Source organism: Aedes aegypti, chromosome 3 (assembly GCF_002204515.2).
Source record: "Aedes aegypti strain LVP_AGWG chromosome 3, AaegL5.0 Primary Assembly, whole genome shotgun sequence".
NCBI classification, from domain to species: Eukaryota; Metazoa; Arthropoda; class Insecta; order Diptera; family Culicidae; genus Aedes; species Aedes aegypti.
Genome location: NC_035109.1, coordinates 135,670,621 through 135,692,977, shown reverse-complemented (window position 1 = coordinate 135,692,977; position 22,357 = coordinate 135,670,621). Strand labels below are relative to the sequence as shown.

Sequence of the window (22,357 nt, the reverse complement as noted above, 5' to 3'; positions counted from 1 at the left end):
TCAATATTTATGCATGCTGTTTCAAAGATTTACAATTTACATTCTTAAAACAAGTACTGGCATCCTAGCTATTGATTCCAGTTGATAGATTGCCAAAAGATTCAAAAGAATAAATCATTTTTCATAAAATCGAAAGTCGGTTTTCTGTTTTGGAATCACTTTGATAATGGAGTATAAATTGAACAAAATTGAATGAATTACGTAACATTTATAGGGCATTGCATATTTCTAGGTGTTAAACGTTATATGGAAATTTCCGACTTAGATTACAAAAATGATCCCAGTGACAGTGACTGTGACATTAGAAAACGTAAAACCATTTTCATTGAGAGGAGGTACAGGAAGCGATGATTCACTATTTGTGAAATTTGCTCCAAAAGAGGCATTGATTTCATCAGCAGAATTATTGAACTGATTATTACCTAGAGTGGAATTGGAAACCCCAATAGTTTTCATTTTTTCCATAGAGTTTTGCAAGAACTGGATTTATTTATTGTCTCACACATATAGGTTTTCTTCGCAATGTTTATTAAATTTGTCACTTTGTTTCGCAATCTCATGTACTGATTCAATGTCTCCGTCGAGTTATGACTTTTCCACGATTGATATGCTATATCTCTTACAATTATAGCATTCAAAATACTATTATTGAACCATGGGTTAGTTTTTGGTTTAGAAACGCGAACCGGAACACAGTGATCGAGCAATTTTAGGAGGCATTGGTTCAAAAAATCTAAAGCTATATTTGGATCGGTTATGCTATACAAAAGTGACCAATCAATAGATTCTACTGCTGTTTCAAGTATCGAATAATCAATTCTATTGCAATCTCTGTAGGTACGGGCAACCATATCACTCTCATTACGCGAGATATTAAACGACCCAAAGATTATGTAATGACTGGAAAAACCTGGTGATGAAACTTGGTTGAACTTAAGCACAAAATCTGGACTACTAGTAAACATAAGATCAATAAGACCTGCAGAATAGAAATATGATAGTTCAACACTTACACAATTTAGACCAAAGATATCCACAACACTATTCAGTTTAGCCACCAAGGTGCTGTTTGTTCTTATATCAATATTGAAATCGCCAAGAATTAACGTTTGAGAGTAATTCACAAATGAATTTTTCTGAAGCCTTTCATAAATGATTTCGGAGCAATCATTTCTTGGTGGATTATAAAAAGTACCTAGTAAAAACTTTTCATTGCCATAAGATATTCAACATGGTTGAAGTTATCAATCAATGTTGTGAATTCAGATCTAGATAGCATTTTACACTTCTAATAATTTCTGAAGTATACACAAACACCACCTCCTTGACTATAAACATGATCATTTCCAATCAAATTATAACCATCAATTGCAATTACTTCGTCAGAAATAGTATTATTGAGCTAAGTCTCAGAGATAGAAATTATATCAAGTTTACTATCTAACGCAGTATTTTTCAGTTCATTAAATTTACTTAAGTGAAGTATCTGCACGTTCAATCGCGTATCTGCGCGTAGCTTTGAACATTCAAATGACAAATGTTCAACTAATCTGTCAGTAAAGCACAATTCATAATAACTCGAGGAATATTAGAGGAAACACTTGAATTTGTAGGAGCAGCTACTCTATCATCCAACATCTAAAACAGTCATGAAACCAGGATTGAAGCGAGAAAACAGCACCCTTCCCAAGGGAGAATCAGCAAAATAAAAAACAAAAAAAAAATTGAGCGAGAAACTAAACTAGAATTACTATCATGATGACTTATTATTATCACTTTCAACGATCAATGGTTTTAGTTGAATGAAAAGGATGCAACAGAAATCAATCGCCAGAAGATGTATTATCAGCAATAACAGCAGCAGCAACAGTTTGTAAAGCAACAGCAGCATGACTTTTAGGAGGAAAGAATACATGGAGTATAATCAGGAGAAGTTTCAAAGGAGTACAGTGAGAGGAGTAGAAAAACTTGAACAGTAGGGTTCTATTTATTAACTTTCAGGACGGAAGATTTCATGGATGCAACGGGAAAAGATTCATGGAAACTTTAGGTAGGATTAGAAGAAAAATTATAAAGGGAAAGGAATTTATAACGGCCCAAGTTGATCCAGGGAGTCGATCATTTGAGGTTCAGCTTTCGCATCGGATTTCACAAACACAGCGCCGTCTCTTGTGTAAACAGAGTGCAACTTGCCAGACTTTTTTAGATTGATCGCTTGGGTTTTGATTTTCCGACCCAACTCCGTTAGATTTTCGTTCAAATACACTCTGCTATTAACGTTGAAACCAATATGCTGCAACGACTGGTTTTTTATCGGAACACACTGTAGGTCTCAGCGGAATAGATTTTTTATTTTTTTTTAAAATCATAACTTTTGAACAGCTTAATTATTTCCAATCATTTTTTTATGTAACGAAAGCTTAAGAATTCAAGTTTTCAGAAAAAAATATAAAACTATGAAAAAAAAATATATGAAAAATTATAAAAATTTTCTAAAAAACTAGAATTTTTCATATTTTTTCATGTAAAAGTTCTTTTTCCGGAGTTCTATATTTTTTTCTGAAAAGTTGAAATCTTAGGCTTTCATTCCCTTTGGTCCCGAGGCCTTCAATACACGAAAAAACGGAAATTATTGATTTTTTTTACGTAGAAAACCAATTTTTGGGAAAAACTGGAATGTTGCATATCAGATAACAAACAAATGAGTCAGCATGCTAAATATTTAAGATATGAAAGTTTAGTTTGCAGTGACTAGTAAATACTCGGCCCAATTCTGCTTTGACAGGTTTGTTTAAGGTGGAGATGAATCGAAACCAAACCTCAAATTTTCAAGAGCACAAATGTGGAGAACTATACATCCGTTTAAGCTGAAAACTTAATCGATTGGTCACTAGCTGGCGATGACCAATCGATGAAGTTTTCAGCTCAAACGGGTGTTCTGTTTTCCAGATTTGTGCTCTTGAAAATTTGAAGTTTGGCTTCGATTCATCTCCACCTTAATTCTTCGCCACTCCTAAAGATAACACAGTAATATACAATTCTCGAAAACGTATTCAAACAGACTCAAATCAAAAAAGTATACAAACTTACTTTATCGATTCTACGTGTTCCGTAGACCAAATTCTACACATTTTGCTCTAAACCAACTCGATTTTTCACTTCTAGAACGTTTACTTTCCGGATTTACAAAACGACGAAAGTAAAATTTTCAACTTTCGCTACCTAACCACTACTTTCGCCGCTCCGCTGTATGGAGAGACAAAGTGACTTAACCACGAATCAAAACAAAACACTACTTGAGTCGATTTTACACTGGTACAAAAACGTCGAAAGTAACTGAATAAATCGGCTTATCTTTTTTTTAAAAAAATTTTTTGTGGGAAATAACAGGAACTCCCTAGTTTTTGAATGCGAGCTTATTAAAGGCAAAATTTAAGCAATGTACACGGCGAAAAAATGTCAAAAAGGTGATTAATTTTAAAACAGTTTTAGAAGATAGGTTTTGATTCTTCTAAATTAATTTTCTCAAAACCGTATGGAAGTTACTTACGTCGATTTGAAAAAGTAATCGAGAATTGTGTTTGATGATTCGACCCCAAACTATATGAGCATTGTGTGTGTGCTGAGTCGCCGTCCAAGAATTGTCTGAAGCGTTATCCAGCACTTCGAAATTGGAATGGTTGGCTAAAGCCAATGAAGTCATGCGAGCTAACTCATCAGCCCAATCAACTGAATCAAACTGGATCAAATCAGACAATGGAACTGCTACGGTAAATGAAATGTAATATGTTGTTAATAAAATGTTAATAAAAGCTTTATTGAGTTTTACCAAATTAGGATGATAGTGTTTTCTACCACAGAACAAAAGAAATGAATGTAATGATACTAATGAATAATTAAAAAAATGAATTTACTATACGTAATGACGTTACCTGATCCAACCCTCATCCAACTGGAAGCTTTCTGAACACATATGTATTGAAAATATACACCAGGTTCAAAGTATTAAACCTTTGCTACATTGCATTGCAGAGCAATGCATGGGGCACTGATTCCCCATCATAAACAATAAAAGTTTACCATTGAGATCATGAGATAAGGCAAACATACACATCGTTTTGCTAAAGTTCCCCACAAACACGAGATAACCGTGTGAAAATATTGCAGCTTGCAATCCACTCGTTTCGGTTGCGTTGTTTACGTTTTTTGACTTTCTTCTACTTTTTTTACTCGTCATCTTGCGCTTGCGCTGCCATAAACAATTTGCATATTCTTATCATCCCCCTCGTCTCGTCATTTGGATTGGCTGAGCTGGGGCAAGCGGTAATCGAGTATGTTTACTTGTTCCGGCTCCGCTGGATTGAGCCAATTAAAGAGGTCCATTAGGTAAATATAGCCGCGAATATACGCCGGTCGTTAGTGTGAGGACTGTATGAAAAAGTAATTGGCAATATATTGAACTATGTATGTTCCAGAAATGATAGATCGTTCTTACCAACTGTTTAATGATTGTCTTTTTGGCGTTACTTCCAAAATGGGGTACAGCCTTCTCAGTTTAGTATTCTTACGAGCACTTTTACAGTTATTACCTAAGTGCTTTCTATGCTAAGTGGTCATTTTTGCATGTGTATGTGTGGGGCAGGTAGGAAGATACTCTATGGAACACAGATTTTTTTATATGGGATTCAGATTTTCTATAAAATCATCTGGCAGCTCTGCCTGGGAAGTCAATAAAAATTTCCTTTTACGAAAAGATCCTCGACCGGGATTCGAACCCACGACCCTTAGCTTGGTCTTGCTGAATGGCTGCGCGTTTAACGCTATGGCTATGGTAATGTTTTCATTAAGCTTTGAAAACAAGCATCTTAAATATTGCTAATCACTTTTCGCTACAGTCCTTTCTTAGAAAAGCAACATTTCGCCGTCCCTCCATTCAAGACTGGACTGGAATCCCTGTTCAAAGTTCACCATTATTTAAATTGAAACGAGCACGAAGCTCTTTCACTCTAACTGCGCCAGAATTGCGAGGGAAACTTTTCAATTCGACAACGTCATTCGCCGGACTGAACCTGAACCTGGACCGATACGTACTGGGGGGATGATGGAAAAGTTCCAGCAGAAATTGGTGCGCTGCTGCAGGAAAATTGTGCGCGCTGCTCTTTTTTTCTTAATAGAACTGCACGTGACAACAACAGTATCAAAACAGAGCAACATCTCACTCGGCAAAGATGGCCCCGACCCCTGTTAGAAAATAAACTATTGAGTGGAACTAAACTGGGACGAACTGATGGGGGACGATCCGATTCGAGTGCTCCGCAGTTTTGTCGATAGTCAACAATTCAGGAAACTTTTCCTTCCGCACTTAACGAGGAATTTGAAGGGAAAAAATAATGCCACTCAATGGGAACCTGCAGGAGCTGGAAAAACTTCCGACATGCATAACTTACCTTGACCAATACTGCTTTCTTCAGCAGGCGTCAGGAATTGTTCAGGGTAATTCAACTAAGAAACTTCAGAGGAAAAAGTTTCAGGAATGCATTGATCTTAGAAGAGAAAATTCGTTTGCACATTTGTATTGATTTCTCGCATTTTACACAGTTTGAACGTATTTTCAGGTCGAACAACCATACGTCCAATGTTGCTTTGCAAATCTTAAAGGATGTAGAATTACGCAAAACTTACTTCCATCGCATAAGAAGCTATGGCTGAGGAACGAAGCCTATCAACATCAGATTGAATTTCATATTCTGAATAGAGCTACTATTACGATAAGTTGGATAATTCGGTCTACTAAACGCAGAGCATGGTTGCGGGTAGAAACAGAGGTATGTTTTGAAACAAGCAGACACTCTTGCGCTGTGCGTCCGTACATGAAGCATTATGTATTTTTCAACAGACCCCTCAAATATCTCCAAAAGATCAATCGACGTCTGCGCCGGCCATCGCGAAACTATACCGCAATCGATGTTTACATCATCCTCGGTCTCTCAAATTCACGGCCAGTCCCAGTTTCGATCCGCAGCAAACTTTGCAACGCATGCAAAAAGGCTAAACAAATTATTTTAAACTTCAACTTCAACCAACCGACCGAATTTCCAAACAGTTGATAATGAATCTAATAGCAGCAGCTCAGTCTACCAGCCGCACCCACCCCCCCATAATTTCATCTCAATTGATCTTGTAACTTCAGTCACGGCCTCGCATCGAATCATAGGGAAACAGGGGGTGATACGCCCATGTTAAGGAAAAGCGCGATTTGTGCTATGAAAAATCTTTTTTGCAATTTCTCATCGTAATAGGCTGTTTTTCATCACGCCAATCTGTCATGATACGGCCTACTTTCCTGCACTGAAGTATGCAGTGCGGGAATAGTCATTACCTAACTGAAACCAGTGCTGTAATGATTCATTACGCAACGCTTTCTCATTACGCAACTGTTTTCAGTTGCGTAATGAATCATAACACAACCATTTCTCAGAAATTGTAAAATAATGGTGGATGCGTTCCGATATAATTTCTGATACCCTCAAGTGGTCTTCTACGAAATTGCAAAAAATGTTGTACGTAACTCGTTGCAGAACTCGATTTTTACAGCACTCGTCGTAATTATCCTACTCGGCAAGCCTCGTAGGATAATTTTACGACTCGTGCTGTAAAAATCATCATTCTGCCACTTGTTCCGTAAACTACTATTATGCTCTGTTTTGAACGTGATGAAAAATATAAATTTTGAAACATGCATGCCTTTTAGCATTCTTGTTCCCATGTGGGGCACAACGCATCGGTAGATAACCGCTAAGGGAACGTTTGAAATTTGAACTTCAAATATGACGTCCAGTATTTGGGGGAACACATCTTAAAATAAGCTTGAATCCATGATCATAGACGATGCTCTTCAACTCTTAATCCGTCTTAAAAACGTGAGGAGAAGGCAATTTTAACGCACTCGCGATCCTGATATGAAAATTATTTGGCGGGATTTTCAGAAAGAAATCAAGAAACATTTTTCACAATAAAGGAACAAAAATTTAGAAAATAAAATTTATCAATTGGACCCTGGCTCTAAGCCCTTTTGGAAAATATCAAAACCCGACCATCTCTAATTAAAATCTACATTTTTCGTCAAATTATCTGTTTTTCTGGAAAAATAGCGATTGAGCTCATGTTGGCATTTTGAACCATCTTCCCTTATAGGGAAAAGCGTGACAGAGGGAGGGGCTTTGAAATCCCAAAAAATGATGGACGTTATATTTGAATATTTTTCAATGCCATGCTGTTATTGCATACTTCACCCCAAATTGGACTATCACAAAAGTTGTAGAATGCAGAAAAAGTGTGATAAAAGTGTACGTTTGCATCAGATCATCTCGACGTCTTCCGTGCACTTTTTATTTTTTTAATTTTAGTATCATTCCAAACATTACATTCATTTCTTATATCTAGGTGTTCTGTGTTATTAGACAACACTATCATCCTAATTTGGTAAAACAAATTTAAGATTTTATTAACATTTTGTTAACGACATATTACATTTAATTTGCCGTAGCAGTTCAGATTTTTTACAGGTGAGTTGATTTCACCTGCTTATTAGAGAGAAAAAAAGCTTATCTTCCATGCACTTGTTCCTTGTACTACAAGGGCACCGAATGATTCGACGTAACCCTGAACTGCTATCACACTTAGAAGCAGTTTTGTAGTCTAGGTGTCAAATCGACAATAACGTACGCACATAATCATGCTTGTAAAGGGTGAACACGAAATTATTGCGACACATTCAACAGGGCACAACTTTTCTACAATTGGGTAAAAATCAATTACTCATTGATGTGTGTTGTTTACATGCTGTCAAACTCGAAGTCGTGTTTTTCGATTCAACGAAAATGAAGATGAACCAACGCGAGTCGAGAGAACAAATTCTTTCCAAACACCTGGAATTTCCTGACCTGTCGCACCGGCAGTTGGGAAAAATGTTAAACATTCACCATTCAACCGTCTCCAGAGTGTTGAAGCGGTTCCAGGAGCGGTTGACGTTGGACCACGGCAAAGGAGCTGGAAGAAAACCGGGACCGGAGAACAAAAAGACGGAGGGAAAGGTGAAGCGGATGATTGAAGCAAATTCCAACGTCTCAAGCCGTGATTTGGCTAAAACGATCGGCATGTCGCAGAGCTACGTCCAGAATGCAAAGAAGAGAGCTGGACTACATACATACATACAAGGTACAGAACTTCCTCAACCGCGATGAGCGGCAACAATCGACGGCTAAAACTCGGGCACGGAAGCTCTACGAGAAGATGCTGACAAAATATGGCTGCTGTATAGTATGTAGTGTATGGACGACGAAACGTATATAAAAGCCGATTTTAAGCAAATTCCGGGGTTAGAGTTTTTCACCGGCAAGAGCAGGTTAGATGTGGACGACAAATTTAAGAAGAAGTTCACCTCTAAATATCTCATTTGGCAGGCCATCTGCTCTTGCGGACTGAGGAGTGAGCCTTTCGTGACAAAGGGCACAGTAAATGGCGAGATCTACAAATCTGAGTGCCTCGAGAAGCGCCTTTTGCCATTCATGGAGCAGCACGACAGCGATTTGGTACCGAATGACACTGTAAAGACTTTGATGGAGGACATCAAACGAAAATGCCTTCAATTTTACACTCAAGGTCAAGGCTCCATCCATTAACTTTTCCTTTGATTTTTGAAGTAAATATATATATATAAAACTACCCTAAAATTTTGGTTTGATTCTAAACATTATAAAAAAAATTGGCATGACATTTTCAGTGTCGCAATAATTTCGTGTTCGCTCTTTATATACGTTGCATACATCAGGGCATTTGAAAAGATGTTATTGTTCAATATATGGGAACCGTAATCTCTATGATGGGTTTGCTATCGCTTCTGCTTCCAAAGTAGAATGTCGTGGGTTCAATCCCAGGCCCATCCCTTTCTCATATTTGTAGAATTTGGGGAATTTTTGGACAACTTTACCGGTGGTCCAGTTTTCAGTCCAAATTTGTACCAGAAATGGATCTGTCAAAATTTAATAGACCAAACAACACGCGCATGCACCGGTTGTTGTATTCTTCTGATCTATTTCGAATGCTATAAACAAAAACAAACAAATAGTGGATTGAGCTAGCAGAATTCTTAGGTTTATTGCCGAAAGCTAGAATCTTAGATAACAGATGTTGGTTAGTTGGTAAATGGCTGGGCATGGCGTACCATTGGTACCTCGCGTACCTGAAGGAATAAAATACACCCCTTTGTGCGGTCCTTAGCCTCTTGCCCAGCAGCTCCTATCCCTACCTCCTCGCGGTACTGGCCGGGGTACGAGTAACCTTAGGGAAGATCGGGTAACCAACCCCCGGTGGGAATTTTGGTCGTATGCTGACAGGGAAGGGGGGGTTTGCTTTTGCTTTTGCTTCTGCAAACCTTGAGCGTATGTACTCCATGTTAGGAGCGGCTCCCAACAGTGTCTGTTCCCCATGTCAGGGGCAGCTGATCACCGTCCGAGTGCCAGAGAAGGACTCTAAGCTAAACTGTGCACTATGGTCCTCCGAACATTTAGGGGGAATGGTCCTCCGGAAATCTATGGGGTTGGTGTCAGGCCCTGCAAGCCAGCCGTAAAAACATCAAGCAACGAATAATCAACAAGAGAATACGAACCGGGACAATCGGCGAAGACCACAGCGACGTAAAGGGACTAGCGATTGGAAGCTCGGTACGTGGAACTGTAAATCTCTCAACTTCATCGGGAGCACACGCATACTCGCTGACGTGCTAAAGGACCGTATATTCGGCATCGTAGCGTTGCAGGAAGTGTGTTGGAAGGGATCAGTGGTGCGAACGGTTAGAGGCAATTATACCATCTACCAGAGCTACGGCAACACATACGAGCTGGGAACAGCTCTTATAGTGATGGGTGATATGCAGAGGCGCGTGATCGGGTGGTGGCCGATCAATGAGAGAATGTGCAAGTTGAGGATCAAAGGCCGATTCTTTAACTTCAGCATAATAAACGTGCACAGCCCTCGCTCCGGAAGCACTGATGATGATAAAGACGCTTTATACGCGCAGCTCGAACGCGAGTACGACAGCTGCCCAAGCCACGACGTCAAAATCATCATAGGAGATCTAAACGCTCAGGTTGGCCAGGAGGGGGAATTCAAACCGTCTCCAAGAATATGGCCATTCGTAGCACCTACTTCCAGCACAGCCTTCCATACCGATGCACCTGGAGATCACCACAGCAGACAGAATCGCAAATCGACCACGTTCTGATTGATGGACGGCACTTCTCCGACATTATCGACGTCAGGACCTATCGTGGCGCTAACATCGACTCTGACCACTATCTGGTGATGGTCAAACTGCGCCCAAAACTCTCCGTCGTTAACAACGTACGGTACCGACGGCCGCCCCGGTATGACCTAGGTTGTCGCAGCGGCATACGCGCAGCACCTCGAGGCTGCATTACCGGAAGAGGGTGAGCTGGACGAAGCTCCTCTTGAGGACTGCTGGAGAACAGTAAAAGCAGCCATCAACGATGCAGCTGAGAGTAACGTCGGGTACGTGGGACGGAGTCGACGGAACGATTGGTTCGACGAGGAGTGCCAAAAGGTTTTGGAGGAGAAGAATGCAGCGCGGGCGGCCATGTTGCAGCAAGGGTCCCGGCAGAACGTGGAACGCTATAAACGGAAACGGCAACAGCAGACCCGCCTCTTTCGAGAGAAAAAACGCCGCCTGGAGGAGACGAAGTGCGAGGAGATGGAACAGCTGTGCCGGTCTCAAAAAACGCGGGAGTTCTATCAGAAGCTCAACGCATCCCGCAACGGCTTCGTGCCGCGAGCCGAGATGTGCAGGGATAAGGATAGGAGCATTCTGACGGACGAGCGTGAGGTGATCGATAGGTGGAAGCAGCACTTCGACGAGCATCTGAATGACGCTGAGAGCACAGGCAATGAAGGACGGGACAACGGAGGAAATGCCTAAATGCGGCCTACAAAGTATTAACCCAGATCATCTTCCGTCGTCTATCACCTATAGTAAGCGAGTTCGTGGGAAGTTATCAAGCCGGCTTCGTTGGCGGCCGATCGACAACGGACCAGATCTTTACTGTACTTTTCATCGATTTTAAGGCGGCATACGACAGTATCGACCGCGTAGAGCTATGGAAAATCATGGACGAGAACAGCTTTCCCGGAAATCTCACGAGACTGATAAGAGGGACGATGGAATGTGTGCAAAATTGTGTGAAGGTTTCAGGCGAACACTCCAGTTCGTTTGGATCCCACCGGGGACTACGACAAGGTGATGGACATTCGTGCCTGTTATTCAATATTGCGCTAGAAGGTGTTATGCGGAGAGCCGGGCTTAACAGCCGGGGTACGATTTTTACGAGACCCAGTCAATTTGTTTGCTTCGCGGATGATATGGACATCGTCGGCCAAACATTTGAAAAGGTGGCAGACCTGTACACCCGCCTGAAACGCGAGGCAGCAAAAGTTGGACTGGTGGTGAATGCGGCCAAGACAAAGTACATGCTAGCTGGTGGGGCCGAGCGCGACAAGGCTCGCCTAGGTAGCAGTGTTACGATAGACGGGGATACTTTCGAGGTGGTCGACGAGTTCGTCTACCTTGATGACGGCTGACAATAACGTTAGCCGTGAAATACGGAGGCGCATCATCAGTGGAAGTCGGGCCTACTATGGCCTCCAGAAGAAGCTGCGGTCAAAAAAGATTCACGCCCGCACCAAATGTACCATGTACAAAACGCTCAAAAGGCCGGTAGTCCTCTACGGGCATGAAACGTGGACGATGCTCGAGGAGGACCTGCAAGCACTTGGAGTCTTCGAACGTCGGGTGCTTAGGACTATCTTTTGCGGTGTGCAGGAAAACGATGTGTTACGGCGAAGGATGAACCACGAGCTCGCCCAACTCTACGGCGAACCCAGTATCCAGAAGGTGGCCAAAGCTGGAAGGAAACGATGGGCAGGGCATATTGCAAGAATGCCGGACAGCAATCCTACGAAGATGGTGTTCGCTTCGGATCCGGTTGGTACAAGAAGGCGTGGAGCGCAGCGAGCTAGATGGGCGGATCAAGTGCATATCGATTTGGCGAGTGTGGGGCAGAACCGAGGATGGAGAGATGCGGTCACGAACCGCATGGCGTGAAATTGTTGATTCAGTGTTATCTGTGTAGATGTTAACTAAATAAATGAAGATGTTTATGTTAGATTAAAAAAAACTTCTGAAAACCTGTGTAAATATTCAAACTGAAATGCGAAAAAAAAACGAAATATTTCATACTACCACTGAAATCGTCATGGTGACTTGGCGATAACAGCGCCACCACGATGTTGCTACTTATGTTGTCACTTAAATTGACCGTTAATTGTCTTACACAGTTTTACAATCGGACTTGAAAGTCTGTTATCTGTGCTAGAATTTTTCACCTGATATTTTTCGATAGGTGGAACAACTGCTGCTGTTTGTTTGTGTATCTTTAAACATCTTGAAAAAGCTTGGTATTTCGAGAAAATGGTGGTGGTTTTTGAAAAAAAAAAAAACGAAATCAAGCTGAATCCTTGGAGGAATTCCTGATAAAATTTACGTAAAAACTACCGGAGGAATGCATATTGGAACATATCGTGAAATTTACGAAGGAGCTCTTGGCCAAATAGATAATTGAATTCTTGGAGAAATTTCTGGCGGACTTAGGAATTCTTGGCGTCTCTGCGTAGTGGAGCTCCTGGTGGAAATTTTCGAAAAATTTCCGGATGAACTACGACATACGAGACGTACTCAGGAATTTTTAAAGGAAGTCTTAAAAAATCGCCAGAGGTGTTTCTGAACAAAATCCCCGGAGGAATTCCTGGAAAAAATCCCCGGAGAAATTCCTGGTGCAAATCTATAAAGAAATCACTGGTGAAAATCCGTAAAGAAAATCCTAGAGGAAATCTCTGAAGAAAATCCCCGAAAGAATTTCTGGTCTAAATCACCAGAGGAATTCCTAAAAAAATTGAAATTGGAATTCGGCTGAAGAACTCCTGGAGAAAATCTCCGGAGTAGTTTTTGGGAATATCCCCGGAAGCATCCTTGAAAAGCCCGGGGGAATTCTAGGAGGAAATCTCCGAAAAAAAAACCTTAGAGGAAATCCCCGGAGATATTCCTGGAGAAAAACGAATTTCCGGATAAATTGCTAAAGTAATTCCTGATAAAGAGTTTTTTGAAGGATTCCTGTAAATCGTTAGCTTTCTTCCAACATCTTTTGCTTTCCCGCCTTCCTTATTAAATCACTCTCAGCTTTTACACTCTTCCTAGACTACCAAACTTCCAATGGGAATAATAATTTGAAAACATCACCAGCGATGGAATATTGGAGAATTGCTTCAAATTAGTAGGCACTAAAGACTTTGGCTGTTTCAGGGATAAAATCCGAACTAACAAACAAACATATGTCAAACCAAATTTCGAACAGCCCAAATCTTGATCCAAATCCGACCAAACATGGTCCATGCAGTTAACCTGCTCAAAAAAAATAGACCAGAAAACTGGTATGAAGTAAAATTGAAACATCACTTGCAACAGTTCCAATTTTTAACATTGTCTAAAAATGTGAACCAAACTTATGATTTGGACCACCGGTGAAGTTGCCCTTAAAGGATAAACGGCATGAAAAACGGAGGAGAAGGAAAGAAAAAAAAGAGTGCCTTTGGGCGCCATGGCGTTCACGGGAATATGGCCCAATATGCATTGATGGGGTTATTGAATAAATCCTAAACAGTTCAATTTGTATTCTTTACCAAACGATGTTATTATATGTTTACCCAAGAGCTTCTGCCCAAGATAAACTTATAGATTTCCCCAAAATTACCAGTAAAACTCAACAATTTTTAAGCTTTTTGTCTAAGTGGAGGAACTGGGTCGCGGAACCTTAATTCTCCAAACTAAATGGCGTTCTATCTCACCCATTAACATCTAGGTCTTACTAGGAGAAAACGATACAAATCATTAATGTACCATTTTGGACCATTTAACTTCATCAACTTTTGAGGGGTCTTGGTGGTCTAATGGCTACTGCTTCTGCTTGATAAACAGCAGATGATGGGTTCCATTCCAGGCCCGTGCGTAGATAGACGCGAATCTTTGCTGTGCAATCTGCACACTTAAATTATTTTACCAACATCAGCAAAACGAATGGCCGAGAATCCAACAGCTGAGAATTCGGTACTTTTCAATAATGAATCTCGGTACTTATTTTACCGAGATTTCGGCAATCCAACATTGTTACCAAGATCTCGGCACTTAATTGCCGAGATATCAGCTGTTGGGTTCTCGGCGAATCCGTTTATCGAAGACGATTTCCGAACTTTAGAGTATGTGTATCTATCGATATCTCTCACTATTTATTTTTTTATACATTCTACGTTTGATCGTATGTACTAAAAATCACTAGAACCAGAAACGGACATTATACCTTCACCTACCCCGGGCAAACTGTTTGCCAGAGGGGATTAGGCTTTGTGGATCTCATCAATCGGCTTTTATAACCCTAAGATGTCAGCTGGATAAGCTTCTCCGTTGTGGTATTTCAGGAGTCGTCTCACTATAATACAGGTTCCAAGAATCACCGCTTTTTGGATGCTGTGTAGGTCCTCCTTCAATTCTAGTTTGTCTTAGGACAGCCGACTTTAGGAGATATTTCGGGACAATTCATGAGAACTATACGGACGTATAGTTACTACGTATAGTACTACGTATAGTACTCCTTCCCCAAGTCATGGTACTTTGCCATCTTGTTGGACAACGTTAATTGAACATTGTGGTCCACCGGTACAGCGCTGTCGATGAGTGTAACTCGTCTCATCCCTTTGTCGTAGACCACAATGTCGGAGCGGTTGGCACAGATAAGGACGTCTGTTACGGTCTCGCGATACCATGTACAACTTTGTTGCAACTATTTTCCATTACCGGGTCAGGCAGGTATTTGTAGTAGGGCACAAATTGGTCCATCTAGTTGTGCTTATGAGCTGTTGGAACAGCCGGCAATGACATGCTCTATAGTCTCCCCTACTGAATTGCACTTCCTACAGCGGTCCCTCACGTCCTCGCGCAATATGTATGGCTGATAGTTCTTCGTCGTAATTACCCGGTCCAAGATGGCTCTTATGAAACCTTCTGTCAATGGGACTGCGGTCCATGCAACTCCTACTGTCCCCACGTTGCGATCATCATTTATGTAATAAGAATAGGCCCCACATGTTGATTAAAGTTTAGATCCTTCAGCTTTTTAACGACAAATTCAATACTTTTTTCGCATGGAATACACACTAAGGCTGAATGAGGTGGCTCTCAATGATAGTCTCAGAAGTTTGGTTATTTATTGATCTGAAAAGTCACCTGTAAAATCAAACAAAATTGCAACGAACAACGTTTTAGTTTCATCAAAACAACACATAAAATACATTTTACAGGTTCATATAACCTCTGGTGAAATATGCGTCCAAAAACACGTCGTTCGTCTACATGCGGGAGGGTGGTGCGTTTTGCCCCTTATGGTCACAAATTACCCCCAGTTCCCCATCCGTGCCCAAATTGAATGCTTCTCACTTACCTGCCGGCCTGGCTGCTGCAAACACGTAAGGTAAATGGCGACGCCACTACTCAAACCAGCTGGAGCGAATGAATACCGCAAACAGAAGAAAATTAATCCAACTTTGACTCCGCCAACACCCGCGTCTCGTCTTCGTAACGTAATACACCCGTTTTTGATGGCTTCTTTTTCTTATTTGCGTTATTTTATTTTTGCAATCACGCACACTAGATCTCGATTTTCCACTTCACGACGCTCACTCCGAAGATCAACCGCAGGCAGCACAGCAGCACGTTTCCTTATTCGTGTTTGCCCTGTCTGGCGGTGTGTTGAATCTGCGCGCCTACTTGATTGTGTAGCGTCTCACCGCAACCGCACACGTCACTCACTCACTCACGTTTGCACTTTTTCCATTGCTTGCTTATCCGCCAGCAGAATCGTTTATTCGCTTCTTTTTCGGTTGATCAGCTTCAGCTCTTCACGCTATCTGTTTATGCTTTTCGTACCAACTTTTTCGCGGAATTTTTCTTCGTTTTTTCTCCGGCTATTTGTTTTCCTCCAAACAACCTTGAGTTGGTTGCGCTTTTGCGTTTTTTTTTTATTTTGCGCCAATGTGTTTTGCTTAGCTTTTCATTCGCCAAGGCGACTCGATGCGATTTCGTAACTTTTCATACACACTGAACGCTGCCGCTCGCTCTCATGTGTTCCACTTGGGCAGCCACGAACTGGAAAACGAAGCAAAACAAAAACAATAAAGTGGGTGCAGAGAACGATCGAGTGGCGATAGAGTCCCATACACTAGTAGGAGTGATCACTCGAACATATGTTCACAAATGGTGGAATTCTTCACCCGAAATGACTTCTACGACTATTGGGAACTGCACACTGCTGCGGTTGACGAAAAAACTTGATCGAATTTTGGTATTAAGGGAAATGCATTAATTTTAGACCCATTCGCTGGTTTTTAGCCTACTTTTTAGGGAAATCCAAATATGGGCACAGAATTCTCGTAGGTCGAAAATTAGTGCTTATCTCCTATTATGTCTTCGGCAAACTACCGATTTGTCTCGAATTCAAAACATGACTCATATTCCAAATAGTGGCAATTTCAAAGGGAAGAATTGACATTTTCGCAACTTTTAAATGTAGAGGACTTAAATCATAGAAAAATTGTTCATCCCAGGTAGAAATTAGAGTGTTTTTTTTTTTTTTTAAATAAATGTGAGTCATGTTTGGAATTCAAGACAAAATGGTATTTCCACAAAACACACGCTTTTCGTAAACTTGTCGATTTGCTGATTAATGCAACCAAAAGTGACTCGCGTAATTTTTCAGTAGGATCTATGTAACAATGGGAGATTTTTTCATCACTCGTTTGATTATAACAGTGCAATACTAAAACTTCTGCGATGCTTTTTACTATGGATCGAAAGACAATGTCCTTGCTTAGCGTTCCATACAAAAACAAACGCAACAGAAGAGGTTAATGTGGTGAAGTTATTGACAGTGATAGAAAGCAACGAACTTGTATGCTGAACCAGAATAAAAACAAAATAAAATGATCACGAGCATCAGAGTGTCGATCTACTCGTATCTTTTGTACTCGCGAGTAAACGAATCTACAGTGATTCGTGAACTTGTTCGAAGCTGTTGAGAATCAATTGCGCTTTTGGGAAAAAAAATCTTATTCCCCTGCGAGATTTATGGTTTTTTCAATGGGTTTTGACTACAAACCAGTAGATTACTGTCAATTTATCTATCTGTTTTGATTTATCTATCAACACCATAATAAATTATTAAATAAATCACACCTTGTTTGGTTACTCGCGAATAAATGTTCACGAACTTATTGCTGTTTTTTTTTGTCTGTTCTCCAGAGCAGACGAGTGCGAACATACCAACACCAAGCCTGTTCGCGAGTCTGTCATTTTTGATTTGCGTTGGTTTACACTCGTGAGGAGTTTCGTGATGCGAACATTTCCACCATTGGTTATGGATCAAAGTAAAAGTAAATTAATAGAGCATCTATATACGAGATAGGTCCTTTTGTAAAAATTACGCTGGAAATCTTTTGGTTTTAACTTATATTTGTTCAGATTTTTCTGATATTTTTAGAAGATAAAGTTTTTTCATCTTATCTTTTTCAATATATTTTGTACAGTTTTCAAGTCTTCTAGTGTTAATTTCAATTTGAGGGAAAAACGCATGACTTATTCTTATACTTTTTATAAGCATTTTTATATAAATTTATATAAATAATTTACTAGCTTTCGGCAGTAACATTTAACAGTTCGAAACCAATGCAATAAACTGTAAGGAAAGCCACTTTTAGCCTGATCAAATCCTCAAAATCCCGGGACAGGATTTGAGTGCGTCAAATGACTCGTTCTCAGAAACTATCAGTGGTGCGGGAAGTGGGTAGGATAGGTAGGACATGTACTACGCGCAAAAATACCTGGGTAGGACAGTCAAACTATTGTCTTACCCACGATTTAACAAAACAAAATACAAGATCATCAGAAAGCTTGATAAAAAAAAGTTTAACTATTTATCATCTATGCAATATACATACAAATTGTAAGAAACTTACTTACAAGATATTTGGAATCTATGGATGATTTTTTTAAATTTTCTATGGCCAACACTGTAAATGTTCTGAGACAAATTGTCATGAGCGTTCGTGAAAATAGTTGTTTAAAAGTTTTAAGAACTTCCATAGTTATTTCTTGAAGAATCTATGGATGAATAAATATATCAAAGTATTACTGAATTTATTGACGATTTTCAAGGCAATTCCTATAGAACTCCAGCAGTTAGCTCCTGAAAAATGTTTTGATCAAATTCTCGCTGATATTTGTAGCATCATTCATTTCTGAAATTTTTTTTTTGTGGGATTGTTGAAGAAGTTCCAGTGAAATATTTGATGGAGTTTCTGCACAAACATTTTTCATGAATCTTCAGTTTCTTCTGAAACTTTTGGTATTGGGGTCACCTCGATGGGAACAAAAAAAAAACTCTACAAATTATCAGATATTTGGCTGTTCATCAATTTGTTATATAGGAAATTAGAACAACCTCTTATCTAGAAAATTAGAATGACCTCGCAGCATTTTTTTCTATTTTTCTATTCTATATATAGCATATTCATATATTTTAGTATGTATTATAATATAAGTTGATCAAATAAATGAAATGACAGGCCTGATAGTAGGTGTCTGTTTAGAGATTTGGTCACTATTTTAATGCAAGGTTCTATTTTTTATTGGAGGCTCTCAAGTCTTTTTTATTCAAAACTAGTGGTCCCGGCAAACTTCGTCTTGCCATCAAGTAGGCTGTAGAAAAATGGCATGCAATCTCCCACACAAAATAACACAATAGTTTTTTTTTCCAGTTTTTACAACTATTCCGAAGACTTCCCTATTTTTTTCAACACGTCGGAACCCTGGACGACTGCAACAGTGAATGAAAATCCGTTGAACCGCTCTCAAGCCATTTCGTGACATACAAACACCATACCATTTTTATTTATATAGATTATCTTTAAAGTCTTTCTTTCCTAATTCTGCTTGCATTGAATCCTGGAGCAAAATTGCACAGCCTCTTGAGAAACCTTCAGATACTATAACGGATCCAACAGGCTTTTTCAGAATTTCGTCTCAGATTCCCCGAGGAAAAGCTTCAGGAATTAAAATAGTGATTTTGTTTAGATTGTTTTTCAAAGTCTCTTACAGGCGTCTCTCCAGAAATTCTTCTAGAGATTTCTCTACCAATTCTCCCAGAAATTCTTCCAGATTTTTTTTAAAGGATGCTAAGAAAAAAATCTCCAGATTTTGCTCCAGGAAATCCTTGAGTACTGCAAAGCTACTACCTCCAGTAATATGCTCAGGTATTACTTTCATTTTCTTTTACAAAACAATCCTAGAATATCCACCAGATATTTTTCATTGATCTTTTAACTGAATTCTTAAACTTTCTACAGGAGTTTTTCAAAAAAAAAACAGAGAAGGAACCCTGCAAGAATTCTTTCGCCCATTCATGTAGATTTCTTCAAGAATTCATCCTCAATTCCTCCCAGGAATCCAAAATTCTCTAAGAGGTTCTTCCAAAAAATCTTTTTTTTTTCTTGGAATTTCTCCAGCATTTCATCCAATGTTCTACTCCTGTAGTTTTTCAAAAAAAAAAATTAACATTTTCTTTCATAGTATTCTAAAGTACATTTAAGTTTTCACATCAGCCAATACTACGTCAATTTTCCCAATAGGTCCTCTGATTATTCCTACACGAACTTCTATACAGATTCTGTCCAATGTTTTTCGAAAAATTCATTTAGAAAACCCTGCGACCGGAGATTCGATTGATATGTTTTTCAGATTATCTAGGAAATATTCCAAAACTTGTCCTAGAAAAAAAAACATTCATGGCTTACTTAAGAAACATGCAAAGTATTACCGGAGGAATTTCTGCCGAAGCATTAGAAGAAATCTTTGGAGCAATTACTGAAGATATTTTTAAAGAAACCTCTTGTCGAAATTCTAAGAAAAAGGTTTATAAAAAAAATCCCGAAAAAACCTTGGCGGCATTTCTGGAGATGTGATTTATTGAGATTAAGAAGATGTTTTGACCGGAAACCTTGCAGGATGTCCGAGAAAATCGATGGAATTATCACTGGATAAAATCTTAAAGAAGTCAGGACTCTCTTGAAAACTTTCATAGAGACTTTTTCAAGCAATTCTGAAGATTCCTGAAACAATCTTTGAAATGTCTGCTCTGATGCTATGAAGAATCGAATTCTTATCTCATGGCTCCTACAAGGTGTCCGTAAATTATCCGAACAGAAAAAAATGGGAAAGATTATCTCACATTGAAATAAATAAATCAATGTCCATGTACCTTGTGTAATGCATATATATATGTTGAAACAAAATAGAATTTTAAATAATTTCAAAACGATTGCTTCGCACTAACATAGGCAAATTAAATTCTCTCAGACACGATTTTCCGGAGGGCCGCTAGCTAGTCTGGAGATGTTTTTTCTCTTGAATCTGAAACAGATGAATCAAAATGTTCTATAATTTTTTGAAATAATCTACAGGTAATTCAAGCCAGGCTAGAAATAGAAAATTATATGGTTCAAAACCAGCGAGTTCGATAGACATTTCTCTTCTGTCATAGAGCTCGAAAAACAACGTGCGGCAAGACCGCTCAGAACATTTAGGTTGTTTTCACAAATATTTGAGATCGAAAATGTGTCAAACTTACTGCTTAAGTATATAATAAAAAATAATAATATATAATGTTAAAGCTATCTCAAATCCAAACTGTCTGATGCATGTTATTGAAATGCAAGCTGCTTATGGTTACTGATAGCTCATTAAATTGTAGCACAAAATCAAATATTCCGATTTATTTACCTTTTTGACAGCACTAGCTTTCCGGAGTGCTTAAGTGCATTAAACCAAGCCTCCCAAAAAACCTATTAGTCTTGATGCACAACAAATAATCTGATTTTAGAATATTTTAGTCAGTGAAGGATTCTTGTATGGAATAATCATAAATCTTTGACCATTCCATACAAATTGTTTGAGTTGAGTTGAGCTTAATAAGGCCATGCAATAGCTCTTATGTATGTTTTATAGTACACTACAAAGGTAGATGTAGTCATACGATACAAACCATCAGAGGCGCGGCCACGTTAGAAATCATGGGAAAGACAAACATTGGCAAATATTATTTGCACAGCGGAAGCTAAGAAAAATTTTAACTCTTTGGAATCCTATGCTGGAAATTGAAAGTTATTATATTTAAGGGACTCAAACGAAAACGGTTGTGTGGCATTTTTATCAGTTTTGAGTTGAGTTGAGGAAATTCTACTTCTATCGCAAGCGTTCTAACGATATTAAGTTTAGGTGATTTTTACGCTCAACAGAAATATAACCCAATTCTTAGAAGACTGTCTTGTTTTTTTGAAGTGGTGAACTCACCTGGGGCAAAACAACCAAACTTTCATAAAGAATGTTTTTTTACCTCCAAACTTCGAAGTAGATTTTCTCAAAACTAGATTTTTGGCACTGATACCCATTTTCTTCTAACTTCCTTATTATCATGCCAGACGTTACCACAAGATTAAGAAAGCTTTTCGTCTTTACAGAGCGGGTAGCGACAGAGTAACATTGATAGCTGAACAACAACTTATTCAGCTAAAACGCTGTTTATTCAACCTCTTTTCAGCTGAATAAGCTGTTATACAGCTACCAATGTTACCTGACACTAGTGCCTTAAAAACAGGAAATAAGAGAACTCTTGCCTGAAAAAAGAGATCCAACAGGATAAAAAAACGAAACGTAATAGGATCCAGGAGATAAAAGTTTGATTCTTAATAGCATCAGAGTAGACATTTCTCTAAGATCAAAGACTCATTATTTTTTTAGAATTCCGCATAACATTACGACGTATTATGTATGTGTATGTGTAAATGTATGTGATTTTATGATTTTCTCTAGGAAATCATCAAAAATTTCTTCAGATATTTGCCGAAATGTTCAGATATTACTCCTGAAATTTCTATTGGAGTTCATTAAATGACTATTTCTCAAGGAATTTCTCCACAAATTTCCTTTAGAACTTCTCGTAGAATTTTGTTTAGGATACCTATTTTATTATTTTTTTTGCTATAACTCTGAAATAAACCTTTGTGCCATCCAAATAAATTGGAGACATTCGGTTGAAGGATTGCTAATAAAATATCTGGAAGAAATTTTAGG

At 39.1% G+C, this 22,357-nt stretch overlaps 1 protein-coding gene across 4 annotated transcripts in view; it reads right to left on the bottom strand.

The window, feature by feature from the left end:
* Positions 1 to 22,357, bottom strand: part of LOC5575615 — a 984,994-nt gene that overhangs the window by 960,427 nt on the left and 2,210 nt on the right. For all 4 annotated transcript variants that reach the window (XM_021853786.1, XM_021853785.1, XM_021853788.1 and 1 more), the window contains exon 2: positions 15,618 to 16,321. The gene's annotated coding sequence lies outside the window, so the exon portion shown is untranslated. The remainder of the gene's footprint in view (positions 1 to 15,617; positions 16,322 to 22,357) is intronic.